An 18368-nucleotide genomic window follows, 5' to 3' on the forward strand; every position below is an offset into this window, starting at 1 on the left:
TAAAGGTTTTCAATGAAAATTGATCCAACCTTTTGGGAAATGATAGTAGATTAATTATTTATGCTATTTATATGAATTAAATAGGATAAAAGGACTATTAGTGCAGTCATTAATTAGTATGGTTGCATTCCATGATGTGTAAAAACTGAGGTGATATAAACATAAAAGGACTATTGAATATGCATGGTTCAAGATAAATCTCTCCGAATGATAGGCAGAAAAGTGATTATCCAGTCATACACGAGCCTGTTGGTATTTGGTCACTCAAAATGAAACATCTTATAGATATGCCAAAGAACAAATGTGAGCAAAATTTTTGATTATCAACCAAAAGTTGAAAATGCTCACAAATTTTGAAACAAAATCAAACATGAGGGTTAAAACTAGAACTACAAAGGTGGGGCATCATTATAAGTCCTAAACACCTTGAATGGATGGCTAGTTAGTCCGTATTGCGTGGCATGTAAGTCCAACGTTCAACCTCAACTGTTTGAAATGTTTTGTAAAGAAAAATTCATTAAGAAAAGTTTAAGTGTTCTGTGATAAAAATATTTTGACCAAATATCAGGGGGTTGAAGTCAAATTGGGGTGATATGGAGAAAGCCAAATAAACTTTGAGAAGAGATATGGGACATCATAGTATAATAAGTGTTATCCATTATTGTATTATGCACTAAATTGAACATTAAGCATATCACCAAAGTAATAAAATTCATGCTAAGTCATATACCTACTATTAACCTGTCTGATCTGTCATATTAATGCTGAGAATAAAGTATTGAAAGGTGACTTAACCAATATGATATCATGTTGAGATATTTTCATAAAAGAGAAAAATATTTGGAGGATATAACTAAAATTTGATCTCATTATGCGCCATTTGCTCTTAAACTTTGAACTCTAAAGAGAAAACCGTTTAAATTAAAGTTTAAGTCAAAAAGAGTTGCATTTTAACCTTGAATATGTCTGCATATGTTATTTCGAGTAATCTTTGATGTTTTTAAACTTTCGAGTAAACTTAGGTATTTTTATTTGAAGTTTTCATTCGAGCAAACTTGATGGTTACTTGATTTGAAAAGAACTATTCATGTATTATCGAGTACACTATGATGATTATGTACTTTCGAGTAAACTTGGTTGTTTAGAAGGTTATCTTCATCAAGCACACTTGATGAATATGTGATACATGTATGAATATGCTTTAAATACATGTTTCGAGTAAACTTGGGTGTTTTAGTTGAAATTTGTATTTGTCCAGCATACTTCATAAGTTTGGATTGGTTTACATAATATATTATGAAATTACATGTATTTTCAAGTAAACTTTGTTTACCGAGCAAACTTCATGCTTAGAGCATACTTGAGTATTATTATAATAACCCAAGTATTCTCCAAGCATACTTGTATATTTCGAAAGTTTTTCTAGCAAACTTTACTTTGCGAGTACATTGTATGCTCTGAGCAAGCTTATGTATTAAATTTAATACATCAAGTTTCCTCAAGCACACTTTGCACTTTTAAGGTATTGGCGAGTAAACTTCACTTTGGAAGTATACTTAAGTGTATATTTCTAAAACTTATTTAACTTTTTTTCTTTTCTAAGTATAATCGAGTAAGGTTAGCATTAATGTATTCGAGTTAGGTTGAAAATTAGAAATAGGTCTAAGATACTATTTTGGGATCTGTATTGATCTCAAGTAAGGTTGTCTATTTGATGAATTATACTAGATTATTTAACTTGTGATTTAGTTCTCGAGCAATCTAGTATATTCGAGTAAGCTTCCTTCATCTTATCCACTTAGTTTATTTTTAATTACTTTAAAATACTTGAGAAAACTCTGGGACGAGCAAGATTGGGAAATAAATTTTATCGAGCAAGCTTTATGCTGGTACATTTAAAATTGGGTTTTTGGCAGTATTCTTATGCTAAACAACAAAATTCATTTAAAACCCACTTTCAAATGTGTACAGCGTATACTATATAAGGGGGACTTAGAAAAATTTTCATTTCACCCTTTTCCCTCTTTCTCACTTGCATTATTGCCGACTTTCTCGCTACCCAGAATCTCAATCGTTTGCTAAAAATTCTAACCTAAATTGGTCATCCAACTTAATCCGACTCGGTAAGCTTCAATTGAATGATTTCCGATACTCATTGTATGGGTTTAGGGCTTCAATTTCATGTTTACTGACATATCTGTTTTCTGTATAGGTTATCAATTTGTCGAAGAACAGGTTCTTAAAAACTATCTTTCATTTCTTCTTCAAATATAACTTAATACATGATAAAGCTTGAACTTTAATGACTAAATGTTGCTTTGAATGTATCTTTGTCTGTGATTGTGCAGACATGACGTACCAGTTCGAAAAGAAGCATAACATGTGTGCCTTTCTCCAAGTCACGGAGGAGAACAAGCCTGTAGAGTTGATGATTCTATGGCTACGCTAAAATCTTCGCTTCTCATTCACTTAAAGCCCTGTCATATACAGAAACCATAATTTGGATACCTGGAATTCGGCCGAGTGATGCTAGACTGTCGCTATCTAGTAAAAAACAATTAATATCAGTTCCTAATCACCTAAGCAAGCTAGGGTAAGAAGGGTGTCGAACACAAGGAGTATGTGGTCAGTGTAACATGCAACCAATTTATAATATTATAAAGTAATAAAGTGTAGTGCTGATCACACAAGCAAGTAATTTGGTTTTAGCAATAACTAAACAATATCACAAATTCAAGCAATTAACAAAAGTGAATCATTCCCGGGGTTCAAGAATGTAATTTAACAGTTTCTCATACAACCTAACCGACTAATTATCACAGACGGACTAAAGATTGCTTAACAAGTTAAATCTTAGGCACCAACAATTGCTAACACACGACACTGGTTATCAAACGGTCCCTGTCATTGTGACTCAACTAAGGGCAATTGTGTGCTTTGTTGTATTCAATCTAGTCAAACAAACCTATGAGCAATTACTATAGCAACCGACAAACTAATCCTTCTAATCAACGTAAACCTAAACTGATTGAATGCGTAGCAATACTAAATATCAATACTCATAGATCAATCAACGATAATTACAAATTGTATGTTCTTGGTTACATTAAAAACAAAATAAAGTACAAAATTTACATCACAGGAATGAATCGGAGAGATTAGCCGAGCCTCGACATCATGGAAACATCGATTATGATGATTTGGAACATGAATATAGCCAGTCTATGGTTTGGATTGGTAGAATCGCCCTCTTGTAGCTCTGAAAATCGCCTGGAAGTGATTGATGAATGTTAGGGTCGACATAGGATTAAAATATAAACAACCCTAACTTTCCCGTCTTTGTAACCCATTGCAATATGCGATGGGGTCTTTTGTAGTCCATCGCGTATCGCGATGGACCATGGTCAACACTCTTTTTAATCCCATCGCGATACGCGATGGGTCTTCAGGCCTACCCATCGCGTATCGCGATGGGTCTTCTCTCCAACAACTAATTATTATTTTCTTCGTTTCGCGTGCTGGACGTCCTGGGTCTTCATCTCGTACCTCAACAGGTCCAAGTTAGCTACTTTAACGCCTGTGACCTGAAATACAATAGAGACGTATGAAGTATCGAAGTTTCCACAATAAACAGTTAAAACTAGTAAATAAACGAAATATAATATATAAAAAATAACCAACCATCGCATCCCCACACTTATCTTTTGCTTGCCCTCATGCAAACTCTAAAGTAAACATTAAGTTCCATCATAGGTATGTGAATTATCGCCATTAATACTATTATGGTTTAAGATCATACCCAGCTTCTCAGACTGACACTTTCTAGATTGACATCCCACAAACAAGGTTAAATGATGCAATAAAAACAATAGAGCCACCCAAACGAGTGTACTTTGTTTCCGGTAAAGGCATACATGTTCATACCCATCACACTATCAACACTCCTTTCGGTTTAATATTTGGACTAGCAAAAGATGTGCCAGTATATGTCTCTTCCCTCAAATACCAAATATGAGTTACAACTTAATAAGGTTGTAGGCTAGTCTTATCTCCATCCATTACCCACCGGCTGCATAAAGACTCGGACTATGGTTTTGCTGAGGCTTAGGTTTGGGTGTGGATTAGGCATATTTAGTGACTAAAGTGGATGAAACCTAGTTTTACAAAAACATAAACAACTAATCCAAAATAAACAAACTGCTGATTACGTAACTGAATATAATCTTACTTCTTTTTGGCATTTTGTTGGGTTTTTTTCTTTTTTTATTTGCATAACTGAATATTAATACACTGAAACAAATATATATACAACTCTGGCATTCACATATTTACAAGTCTAACGAGACATACGTACATTGTGTACTATGCTCTACAATTGACTATAAACAACTCAATAACGATCTGTATTTCATCACACATGGTTAAAATAAAATGAAGGCCAAGGCTGAAATGGTGTGTAATGTTCGATTTAGCAAACAAAAAGGAATACGGTTCAAATGGGATCCTAGGGGGATAATGTTGGGCCAGGAATTTTATTTAGTGGGGGAAAGATGTATGTACGGGTTTTCTAAAGTCCTAATCTCCATATAGGTGGTGGTATTAAGATCTCGATAAACATGTGACAAGCAAGTTCTACTTCTGTAAAACATACCGGTTTCCTTAAATAAATGATAAGACATGTTTTATATCTATTATATAATATGTGTATTAAGTATAGGGGGCCATCTCACAATATGTCTGGAATTATGGGCTGCCGATATGAAACATGTATACCCGTCTGTCCCCTTGACTCGTTATCCCCGCCTAAACGACCCCATTTTCATCTTCTCTTTTTGAAAACATTTGTAGTAAAACTATCGAGAAGCTGAAAACCAACCATGACCAGAAACCTATAACTTGACATTAATGACAATAATTAACAGTTAACAACTTTGGTTTCCGAACACTCTTCGAGGTACTATCGGGCTAAAATTTTCTAATTTTCCCCATCCCCACACTTGAGGTTTACACTGTCCTTAATGTTATTATATTTAAACAATTAATGAACATTTGAAGGACGGGGTTGAAATTGACAATTTAATAATTGAAAAACCGGGGCTCTAATGTGATGGTTCTACTAGCAATTATAAAATTACATTTCTAACACTCAAAATTAAAAATATCAAAATAGATTATGAAACTGAAATCACCTGATATAAATGACCATGAAATGCAAAACTGTGGCTTGTAAACTCTCGTGAACACTCGTGCACACTCGTCTCATTCAAATACCATAAACTGACAACCAAACCTGCACAATCTCGACACGTGTAGAAGCAAGCTTCTCACAAGTGTAAGACATAGGTATTTAAAGAGTTATAAAAATGATTTTCTGTTAAATTTATTAAAATAATTACCGAGCCGAATTAAGTCGTTTCATAATAAATTTTGTTAAACTGATTAAAAATGTTAAAAGACCTAACTCAATTTCGTAGGAATTACGATTGCTTTTAGCGTATGCAACAAGCCCTTTAAACCCCCTGGTAGCCCAGGTGGACGAGTGAGGTCTCGTGAGGGTTTATAGTGAACTACACCCACAAAGTTTCAAATACAACAAAATATACAAGTAATTCAAACCATCAGTCACAATAATAGATATATATATATATATATATATATATATACATATAAGCCCAACTAGTTACCCATACAATATTCTCAATATAATAATAATAATATTATACAAACCATGAGAATAAAACAAAATAAAAGATAAAAATAAAGCAAAAAGGGTAACAAAAGTCTACTGTGGTGTTGGTGCGTCCTCGTCGCCATCCCGTGGGTCCGCAGGTTGCTCTATATATACGATCAACAAAGGTGGGAGCGGTACCTGCAAATGAACAAATAATAATCTAAAGTAATCATCATGGTGAGCCAAGTGGGCCCACGTCTCCTCTCGATGGGCCCGTGCCTCCTCCTGCATCTCCCGCTGCTGCTGATAAATCTCCAATGTGACTGGATGCTACGGCTGCGGTGGTGGCTGACGGAGGGGATACTACTACTGAGGCCGCATCATACGCGGGATCAGCACGTGCTGCCGGTGTGTCGGAACTCCCATTGGTAATGATGTGGCAACAGCTGATCCTGGTGGTGGTGGCACCCGCGGTCCCTGTCTGACCGGGATAAGCGTCGGTGGATCATGTAGCTCGCAAATCCCGGCTCCCCGAGCATCTTCCAATCCGAAAACCTCTGTAAATGATCCGGGAGTAAAGAACTGTACCGGATATCTCTTGAATGTCCCAAGCCTCTCTGCTATCCTAGTAATGTACGGACCCAATGATAACTGCGCCTATGCACCCTGTAAACTCCGACCTCTGCCAAACGACGTCAGGAGCAACATCGCAATGGTGGCCTCCCTACCAGTAATGATCGACATGAGGCACAATAGGTCTAAGTTGCTACACTTATCGTAGCCCGAATGACGGCCGACGATAGTGTAAGCAACGATACGATGTAAGTAACGATGGACGGGGTCCCTAATGGATGACACCACTAAAGAGCTCGAATGGGCCCCTTCCGCGATCTGCTCCCAATTTTGAGCTAACTGAGCCTCAGTTAACCAAAACTCTCGGTCACGCTGTGACCGCAGAGTATAACCTCGAAAGCTGTGCAAAAACTTGGGAGTCTGAACCTCCTCCCAAGTATAATAGCCTGTGGCCAAAGCAAAATTCTGGGACCGACATCTCATACACGTGTCGTCCAAGTGAGAATGACACGGCATGCGGCTCGGTGAAATCGGTGGCCGTGAATAAAAAGTGGAATAGAACTCACGTGTGAGCTCGACATATGGAATCGAGTCACACGCGAGCACCTGGGTCCACCGAGCCGGTATCATGTCTAGCACCGTGACCTCTACCCCCAGGGTACCCAACAATCCCCAATCAAAAGCCCTATGCCTAAGAAGCTGCATACCTCGAATCCGGGTCAGCCTGGCATACTCATCAGTCAGAATGACGAATCTGAGCACCATGTGATGCGTGCGTCGTCCATCTACGACAATATCCTCTCGCTCGATGTCCGGAGTAATCGGAAACTTCGGACCATCATACTGAATAACGCAAGGTGGCCTCTGCTGTATAAACCGATGCGGCTCAGGATCACCCGAGGAGCAACAACGGGGCCACGATGGCCCGCACCCTCATGCCGAGTCCTCGCCCACTTGCGCCCCGGGGCGCCCGCTTACTCTGGTATATCTGACATATCTGTAAAATCAACACGTTCAAGTTAGATATGTCAACAATGACTGTGGCGATGACCGTATAGCATTTCATTCGGGGACATCCTTTACAATATTTATAAAAGCAGATTGTCCCGCCCGAATAGAGATTAAATACGGGAGGTACAATCAATTTACGATTTAACTCAACTAACAAAGCATCCACACAACTCGATTAAACACTAACACATGGACTCGACTTGAACTGTTAGACACACTGACAACTTAAAACAAACTGGCTCGAACAAAGATAAACAAACTAACTAGCAGACTATCTCGATTAATGTGCAAACACACAAACATATATCCCAAACCTAACACGACATCATCTATGTTTAGCAATCCCGACAATCACGTTTAACAAACTATAATAAATAAACCACCAAATTAACCCGACAACCCTATATAATTCAAACTCCCTGACTAAAATACAACCGAATTAACCAAACCACCAGAATCCGCATACCGATAAAATTTCCACCCGGCATAATAAAATAATATAAAATACATACCTCGATGTCGGTCTAATGAAACTAATAATGTCTGTGAACGGCAGTGGATGGTGGTGTGTTGGTGGTCGTTGTGTGGTAGTTATGGGACTGGTGACGACAGTGTTGGTGGTGGATTGGTGATGGTGGTGGATAGTGGTGGTGGTAACTGGTGACAATGGTGGTGGTCTATGGCGGAGACGGTGATGATGATGGTGGTCGGCGATGAATAGGGTGGTGGTGGATGGTTGGTGTGTGGGTGAGCGACGATGGTGGTGTGATGGTTGAGGTGGTAGTGGATGACGGTGGTAAGTGATGATGATTGGACAGTGGCGGTGATGGTGTGTGGTGATGGTGGACCGTGTGTTTTATGTAATTAGGAAGAAGAAGAAGAAACGCTCATTTTATTAATTTTTTTCAGATCCTCCATGTCCCATTCTCAAAACCCAATCCAGAATCCATATACGATATACACACTATCAAGAACAACCATAGGGTGTTAGTGTACATACCTTCAAATTTCCAGAAATATGAAGAGGATGAAGATGTGAATGACGAGATTCCAATGAAGGAAATCCTGAAGCTTGTATACCCGTACAAGTTTCCAACAAACACCCAAGTTGCTAGGTGTAACATCCAAATTTTAGAATTTAATAAAAGAAAGTTTATGATTCGAAACAAAAGGTGTATGGACTTGGATAAATTAAATAAAGAAGTCGTGTTTAGTTATTGGGTGTAAATATTTAATTAGAATAAATAAACAAAAGGTGTATGGACTTGGATAATTAAAATGGATTAAAGGGAGATGGGCCTTAGGTCCATGGGCTTTAAGGAATATAAATATCTCCCTAAACCTTCCTAAAACCCTTACTCTCATTCCATATTTCCATAAATCTCTACACACACTCAACACACACACACACACACACACACACACCTCTTTGTTAATCACGGCCGAGAGAGGAAAGAGGAAGAACGAGATCGAGCGAGCGTGATTATTAATAGATCTTCCATATACAAGATATACGCAAGATCTAGAATTCATAACCAAATGAACCCGGAAAGGTATGTTTTTGATCTTAAAGTTTACGTTTTTATAAACGTTTAGCCTTGAAACTTAAAACGAGATAGATCGGGTATAAACGAAACGTAAAGTTGTAAACTTGATGCTAAAACAAACTTAATGGACCTATAAACATGTACGGATCGTCTAAAATGAACCCTAGATCTAGTTGGAACATTTTAGCTTAAAAGATCAAACTTTATGATTCTTTCGGGTCAGGTTTGGGCCGCAATTGGTCTAGGGAACGGTTGGGGCTAAGGCCGAACCATAATAAGAGAATTAGGGCCGCGAAACGCGTGTTTTGGATGATAAAACGAACCCTGGCAGCAGCAGTTCGCTACAACAAGCTCGCTGATTAAGTTTGCTGCTGATTAAGTTCGTTGCTGATTAAGCTCGTTGATTAAGTTCGATGCTGATTAAGTTCGCTTATGGATATGTTCGCTTAACGTATAAGTTCGCTTATTGATATGTTCGCTTAACGTATAAGTTCGCTTATTGATATGTTCGCCTACATATAAGTTCGCCTGCTGTTATCTAGGTCCGCTCACTTTTAAGTTCGCTTATATTGAGACCCGGATACATGGAGTCTTGTATATGTAGACATATATGTGTACACACGTGATGGTATGCATTGTAACGACTTAAGAGATAAAGTTAAAATAAAGGAAAAACCACAAAAATGCTAAGTAAAAGTAAGCTAATACTAGACCACTAGATTATATCAGACGAGTATTGATACGTGTAACTTATATACAGTTAGCAGAGCTCAACTAAAGAAAGGATTAACTATTAACGGAGAAAGAAACAGGATCCAGGTGAGTTTCTAGCCCCATTCCTTGTTATGTTTTCAGAGCTGTGTGCATACTCGATGTGATTAGTTAATACACTTACCTTAAGTGGTAAGTGTATGCCATATATGATATATCTGATAGATATGAATGATTGCTTGTCGGTACGCGAATGATCTTCGGATATTGCGCGTACTGTCAGGATGTAAATAAATATATGAATATTATATATGGATGATGTATGATCGTTATGAATGAATGCTTGTCGGGGCGTGAACGATCTTCGGATATTGCACGTACCGACAAGGAGTATGATTGTTAAATGAATGATGTGAAGAACGCCTAGAGTGTTCTTATGCTATGATGTATTTATTGTATATGCGAAGTAAGTGTATACAGGTACAGGAATGGTATGTGAGTTCTACGTCTGACGTAGTAAGTTAGGATGGCAAATCCCTCTAACTTTCGTTGGACATAGACTTGGCATGTGATGGCGTAGTTAAAGACTTTGGGTCTTATACGTGTTATAGATGATAGATGAGAACGTAGTTAAGGACTGTGGACCTTATACGTACTTTAGATAGGACCGGCATAGGAAAGGACTGCAGACCTTATACGTGTTGTAATTGCATTGTGGTGGCATAGGGGAGGACTGTGGACCTTGTAACATTTCGATTTTCCGTTCAATCTATTCAAACCTAATACCCGAACCGTTTATGTTTTCGGGTAATTTAATTAATAAATATAACAATAAATAAAATATCAATTTTTATCTTCTTAACCTAACCCTAATTCATTAACCTGTATTCATGTCTAAACCACGGCTCGTATAAACTTTCTTGGACCACAATCATAGTACTATATTTGGAATCGATCTCGTTAATACGTTGAGAAACCTAAAACCAACCCAATCTAATTCCAATTGGGCTTGTAAATTTCGTTTTAACCCAATTAAAACGAGATATAGCATACATATAACCAGCCAAATCATAACCCTAACTTAATTGCAATCAACGCAACCCTAAACATGGTGTTCTTGAATCGCAGCCGTCGCATCTGGGTTCATCATCAATCTCCCACATATCGGCCATAATATGGTAATTGAATACGTTTTTCTGGTCTTTTATATGTGATTAATCAAAACCCTAATGTTAATTGTATTTACATCAGCCGTATTATCGAGTCCAATTTGTTTTCTGGCCGACATCTCTAACTCGTCATACGGCATCGATTCAGTGTGGTTTAAGGTAATTATTTTAAGGAATACTGTCGTTGTAGATCAGTGATCAATACCCCTAATGATAATTTAACAAACAACAGCCGGTTTAAGCAATTGATGAATCTAGGGTTCTTAGGTTTTGGGTGGGGATCTGGGGTACAACTTTGTAACACTTTATTTTCAGTTAATGATCAATAAACTTGGTAGCGCAGTGGGTTGCTGTAGATTATGTGAGTCTTTTAACCGGCCAGGGGCGCGGGTTCGAGTTCCCTGGACGCGGTTTTGTTACTTTTTTTTTGGTTTTAATTGTTTAACCATTTAAAGGAATTATTAACTAATTAGTTATTAAATAGAAAATAGCTTATCAAAACCGACATATTAGAATTGTTCCCGTCTAGATAATCTATTTTTCGTATCAAGTGTCGTAAATATATATATATATATATATGTATTAATTTATATACTATAAGTTAATGTAATTTTAATAATAAACTAATATTATTTTAACAATAAACCGACGCCGTTATTGACGGTTCTCGTCCTTAAACGTTTTTATAAAGTTTGTATATATATATATATATATATATATATATACTATCTTAAAATATATATAGGATGGGCAAAAGTGTTATTTCACCAAAACTCGAGTTTTACAAGTGCATTTGCACAAGATACAACCCATTATTGCACAAGTTTACATAACCCTACAAGACGAAGAGGAGATTCAAAATTCAAAATCGGCTCTCACAATGAAAACCTAAACTCCGTTGCTTTCTCTTGGTATTTTTGTATCAAGCATAACACCTTTTCCGGTCTTTTTTTTCTAAGGTTGGGAATCTAATATCATTAATCTTTGATTATATGTCTCAATTGGGTATTTTTATGTTTATAGATGACCTGTGTTTCATCATCATGTTAGGGTTAAGAATGTAAGTGCCGACCTTCCCAATGATATTCCATTTCAGGTTCTAATTCCAACACTTTGCTATTTCATGATGGAACTTAATCATCCTCACACCAAGAATCAGATGACCTGGCTTTCATTATTTTTTTTTTGGATTTAGAATGGTGCATTTTTTCGGTTAATTACTTTAATCTATATGAATGCAATTCATGCTTCATTAAGCACAGCTGTTTATTATTTGATTGCTGCACCAGAATTGTATTTGGTGAAAGTGTAAGTATCAACAGTCATTAGATTAATAATCTTTTTCAGTTTCTTGATCTGAAATAACCAAAAGTTAAAAACCATTCTTTTTATTTATATAGCGTGGAACAGCTGAAGTTGTTACAATGATAGCTTATTAAAATGCAGAAGTATACTTTTTTTTTTTGTGTTCGGTGTGTGGATTTATCAGCAGCAGGATGGTAAACCAACCTCTACTGTTTGCAGCACATCCAACAACCCATGGCATGTCTGATATGCGGTTCCGTAGGATGTGGAAGGTATATTACTAATAACATTATGCATTTCTATTGGTTGTTTAATTATTCATATTTTGGTTTGCTTTGGTCATAAACTTAATTTTCTGAGCCAACCCGACTCATTTTCCGGCCATAATGTGGAGTAATGCTTGCTACTTATTCTAAAACATCGCTCTGTTAAATAATTGTAAGCATCAAAGAAATTAACTTATAACCACATTAAATATCAGTTCTAAATAAATATTTCTGTTAATAGGGTTCAAATTATATCTACTAATACTGGTATGAGTTAGCTTGGGGAGTTTGTTTATTAGCTAAAAAAATTATTAAAACGCTGTTTGAGGATTAGCATAAATGAGTCGTTTTAAAAAAGTGTCAACTTGGTTTGGGTCTAAATGAGTCGTTTTAAAAAAAGTGTCAACTTGGTTCGGGTCTAAACGGGCCATTTTAAAAAAGTGCCAACTTGGTATGGGTCTAAATGAGTCGTTTTAAAAAAAAGTGTCAACTTGGTTCGGGTCTAAACGGGCCATATTAAAAAAGTGTCAACTTGATTCCATTGTGATTTTCTAATTTTTCAGTTGGGTCATTTTTAAAAAGTACTAACTTTTTTTGTGTAAAAACGTGTTCCGAAAAATGGAGTCTACTCTAGGTTGACATGAACCTGAAAGTTTGATACGAACCTGAACCCATTAATCATATCATACACATTTTAGTTTGACGACATTAAAATGTGTAGTTAATAACGTGCATTCTTTTCACTAAACGTATATAATAAAATAGAGTGAAAGGGGCCGAAACCAGAGGTACTAGCAGTTGAGTCTTCTCCGAACCGCATGTCCCAATACATTAATGTAAAATATGTTTCATAAAACCGTATGCTATAAAAATATAATGCTAAAAAGATTTATATTTAAATGTTTGATAAAAACATATAATATTTCTACGTTGTTTTGTATAATTGTCAGATGAGTATTTTCTAGCATGTTTGTCGGTTGTGGAGATGAGGGTCACACAAGGTGTGGGTTCGTTTGGCTGCAACACTTAACCGGATCTTCAATGCACACGCTTTGATTTCAAAGAAATTAGCATATGCTGGAAATGTTTTACGCACGACTCACATGGCTTGAAGTTGAGTGTAAGTGAACAAACTGACATTGTGAATTAATTAATTATGTTGGCAATTGGTATGATAATCTCATTTTATATAATTATATGAATTTATTGTGTGATATATAATCGATCATCTTCTAATATGTTGCAGCACTATAACATTAAAAAGCAATGTGACGGCGATGTATGTTAGATATGGAGGATCTTCATAGGAAGAAGTTTGTTAAAGATGGTCTCGGAGTCTAAGATGCTGACTTTGTTTCATGTTGTCATGTTGTCTATCAAGACATGATTATGGTTATAGTTTTCATATGAAGAAATATGCACTAATCATTGGCCGGCGATAAGGTAAGATATAATTTCAAATTATGTAGTCAAATGTTTGTTTTTTATTGCAAATCAGATTCGTCACAACCTAATTCGAAACCTTTTCCGGTTTAAGAGTTAGACCAGACCGAATTTGCATTTGTTGTCTTTGTTAGGATTTATTGATAAGTTGCCTGGGGTTAGTCAAAGGCCGGTCAAAGCTATGAAAAAAGTTCCCAGATCTCTTTATAAGGTTAATAGTTTTCATATACTATGATTAATTATTACTATATTCAGGTAGTTAAAACTTAAGTCAACCATATCCAGATTTAGCTTCCACCATTAGATTTGGTGGGCATGTCAGCAGGTAAAACTGTTCAGTTTGAGACGGATCATTTTTATTAACGAAAACGAGTACCGCTTAGCAAACGGGTACCAATTTTATGTAAAATTGTTTTTTTACAGCTATTAATTTCTTGAAGTGGTAAAAATACCTTTTGTTTTTCGTTCACCCGCATCCCAAATTAGTAAATTACACCATGGTTGTCGGTGTTTTCGTTGCTATTATTTAATCAGTTTATGAAATTCTTTTATTTTCTTCAAAAACAAGGGTATTATAAATTCATAATTCTCTTTGTGTAGACCTCATTTTCGTGAATAACGCTAGAATACTATCACATGTCATACGTTGTTTAACGGCACTGACGCAAAGGTGCACAAAAAGCATGATTCACAAACAATTTTTAACCCGATCTAAAACAGGCATTTAAATCGTTTTGGTAGAACCAATCCTAAATCAGTCAGACTCTACCTAAACTTGACAAAACCTGATTCTAAACCAGTGAACTCTAATCTCTATTTTGCAAGCCGGGATCACCCGAATGTACATTTATTCTATTTGCGTCTCTTTTAGGTCTATTCAAAGACGGTATGAAATGTGTGTGTACTGAGTTATTATTTTTGTTTGTTTTAGTAGTTGTTAATTTAAGGGAAGTTGGTAATGTACGTGTAATAATGTTGATTTAACTAAATTGAAATGTTTAAGCTTCTTCATAGTTTTTATGATTATTATTTTATCGTAATATTCTTTGTATTGAATGCAGTTATAGTTTGAAAATGGAGCAGTAGAATACACAAATGCAAGTATGCAACTGACATGCAATCTGAAGGTTGTGTTAGCTGAGCTACTCTTTGGACATATGGGTACTTAGTTATACGGGTTATTTCTTTGGCATTTGACAAGTTATTAAATGTTTAAATAAGTTTGGGCATGTTATATATTAGTTTAAAGTTTAAAATTGATTTGAACTTGCTTTGTATTTTGTTAAACTTATTTTGTGTTTTGTTAAACCTGTTATTTATTGTGTATTAACTTGAACTCGTGGACTTATTTTGTACTCGGTTGATAGATGTATAAAATTTATGTTGTATACTGAAGCCAATCCGAACTAGCTTGGTTTAAAACTAACCCGAGCTCGAGCTCAAATTTTTTGCTTGATTCCTGAACTGAGCTAAGCTTGACCTGGTTCGGAAGCCGGCTTGTGAACACTCCTGTATAAGAAAAGTGGTAAGAAAAAAAACCCGTTGTGAAGTGTTGTCGCCGCCGCATCGCGCGGGTTTTTACTAGTATATATATATATATATGTATACGTGTTGTTTTCTTAAAAAAAATATTATAATGATTAATATATTTTCATCGTGTATCATCGTTAGGGGAATTAAAACAAACTATTTATTTTATAATTTATTTGTTATTTATGATACTTATTTAGACAATATTATTATATATATAATAACCAGTTGAATAATTATTTACTTATACTTATACATACGTTTATATTAAATCAACTAGTTACGTATTATTATTATTATTATTATTATTATTATTATTATTATTAAAATCATCCATTTACTTATATTCATATTATTGTAAATACATCTTGGGTATTTAAACTAAATATATACGAGTTCAATTTCATGAGACATAGGTAACGAATTCTTTACTAATAACAATGACCGTAGAAATTACTACTAGTCGTTCAATCAATAATATTATAATCCCAATATAACTCAAATCACATCGAGATCTTCATTCATCCAATTATGCTGTATCCATTATAACTAATTTAATATTTTATTATCTAACCAGGAATCTTTGATAGTATAACCTGAAAGATTCATCTTTCCCACATCATCATTTTTATTTCGTTCATCCGATCAGGTGAGTACCACATTCCCCTATTTTACCTTTTTTCCATGTTTTGGGGACATATGCGTAAATTATATTTCTTATATATACTTATACTCAAAACTCCAACTATTATCTTATGTGTTAACAACTTATACGTTACTTGTTTATGTGCTTATTTGCTTTATATGCTTCTGCATTTGGAGAGGTCCAACATAATCTCAGTCTAGTATGATCATACGCCAGTCGTTAGCCTTTGTGCTTCTCGACATCTCAGTTATACTTGCTCATTTGGTTAATTTGTTATTCTCATATGACTTGTTGCAACTACTTATTATATATATATATACTATATGTACATTTAAACTGGTGTGTTGCTCACTCAACCTTGTGTTGACAAAACTATTCTATTTTCAACACATATGCAGGTTATAGTGTGACGTGATTTTCAAGATTGTTTGAAGCAACTTAGGATGCATGTTAGAGAAGAAGATTCAAGAATTAGATTGAAATGTTTATTTTACTTGTTTACTTATGAGTTTGATGTACTTGACTATTTAATAAAATTTAATAGACATTGACACTTTTAATATTGCCTATAGTAACCTTTGAAAAGCTGTGAGCAATCATTTCCGCCCCGGCATTTCCGCCGTAGGTTGGGGTGTGACAGATTGGTATCAGAGCCGAAGGTTAAAGATAAGTCGTTAGTGGTGCCTTAGTAACATGCTTAGGAGCCCCATACGTGCTTATTTGTTTAACTAATGTGTTCTTTTTGATTGTTTACAGCTTACGTAATTACTCGTTAGATTTATCTATTTATTTAATAGTTTATTTCATTTGTCTTGCACACACACACAACTCCGAAGCTATGCTTCACTCTCAAAATATTTTATTACTCCGAGACTAAGTCTCATTCTCAAAGTATTTTTATAACTTTGAGGCTATGCCTCAATCTCAAAATAATATTATTAAAGTTCTATTAGATTGCCTTTTATTGTCGGGAATTTCCTTGAGAATTTCCTATCTTTGTTTTTGCTCTTTTTCACTTAAAACTAGGGAGTGTGACAAGACCCCGCCATAGTGGAAATTGACATACGACCGACACTTTAAGCGTTTAACGTAATCGGCTAAACAGTTACACACTTTATTGTGTTTTATTGATTTTAAAATGTCTAGTCGGGTGTAAAACCCATGGGACGCCATGGACACGCCAATTGTACATTTGCACAGTTGGTTATATTTGCGATATTATGTTGGAACATCATCATTTGTGGTGATACACAATATGTTTCAACTACTTATGCTTGAGTTCGTTCATTCGTTATTTAGTTTGGTCGGTTAAATCGCCATCTAACTCTCATGGGCCGACAAACTTAAATGATTCGTTAATTCTTTAATTAAGTTGGGCCATTTAAATTGCCTTGTAATGCTCATGGGAGGCAAACTAACTCATTTATTTTGGTTTTAGTATGCTAATAAGTTGGGGGAGACAAAATGCCATGGAAAGCTCATGGGAAATCCAACACCTCGAAGAACATTCGTTAAATTGTTTTATTTGTTTGATTTTATACGAAACGATTTATGATTTGATTTTATTATTATATTATTCTTTATTAAATTATTCAATTACTTACTAAATCACTTTTGAATCAAGATCTATTGATTCGATCTCTTTATACACTAAAATCATTTTTATTCTCCTAATTGGATACAAATTCTTCATTCATCTAGATTCGGTTATCACAAGCCAATCAAAACAATTTACACTCTACTGGTTTTCACCTATTCATCTTATCACGTTATTATATCATCAAAAAAATCTAGTAATAATATTATTGCACAATTTAATAATCAAATGACTTTCTTATACTCATGACATCATATACATAAACTATTAAACATATTTCAAGTTTTCAACTTCAAATTTTAATTTGTAAAACATGCCAAACTTTGATAAAACTCATTCGCTTATCAAATTAACTCACTGATTTTCAATCTAGATTCTAACTTATCCTTAAGTTATGAATAAATATCAACATAACATATTTATGTTTCGTTTTACACAATAACTCATATGAAATCTACAAAACTATCCAATCTTCTCATTAAATCACATCTTTATTAATCATATAATGTTTTCTCAACATCAAACATCATCAATTATTTATTTTCTATAACCACCTCATGGTCACATGATTAGTCAAGGAGATAGCTCCTGCGATCTCTAAAATATAAACTCAATTCCAAAACATAAATACAATCAATTCAATCTTGTTTATTAACTTATTCGCTAATAGATTCAATTGTTTTTCCCCTACTCATGCTCATAACAACAACAACAATAACAAACGCAAGTCTATACATCAACTATATGCCATTAAACAAATTAACAATCAATCTCAGCAAAATCATAGCGTCTCAAACTATACGTCAAATTCACTCGTTATGCTTCGCTTGCCACTAACACTATTCAATTCAGTCCTCATTTCATTTGTACCTAGTGTACTCGTTCGATCATCTTGTTAA

At 35.1% G+C, this 18368-nt stretch overlaps 1 long non-coding RNA gene across 1 annotated transcript; it reads left to right on the forward strand.

Moving 5' to 3' along the window:
- The first annotated feature begins 11899 nt into the window (after positions 1 to 11899).
- LOC143538318 (uncharacterized) lies at positions 11900 to 13966 on the forward strand. Its single transcript, XR_013136230.1, has 3 exons — positions 11900 to 11990; positions 12083 to 12259; positions 13204 to 13966. It is a non-coding gene; the product is annotated as an uncharacterized LOC143538318 (long non-coding RNA).
- The last annotated feature ends 4402 nt before the right edge of the window (positions 13967 to 18368 follow it).

This window comes from Bidens hawaiensis, unplaced genomic scaffold (genome assembly GCF_021521415.1).
Source record: "Bidens hawaiensis isolate Kalapana, Puna unplaced genomic scaffold, B.hawaiensis_p1.1 tig00011607_1, whole genome shotgun sequence".
NCBI classification, from domain to species: Eukaryota; Viridiplantae; Streptophyta; class Magnoliopsida; order Asterales; family Asteraceae; genus Bidens; species Bidens hawaiensis.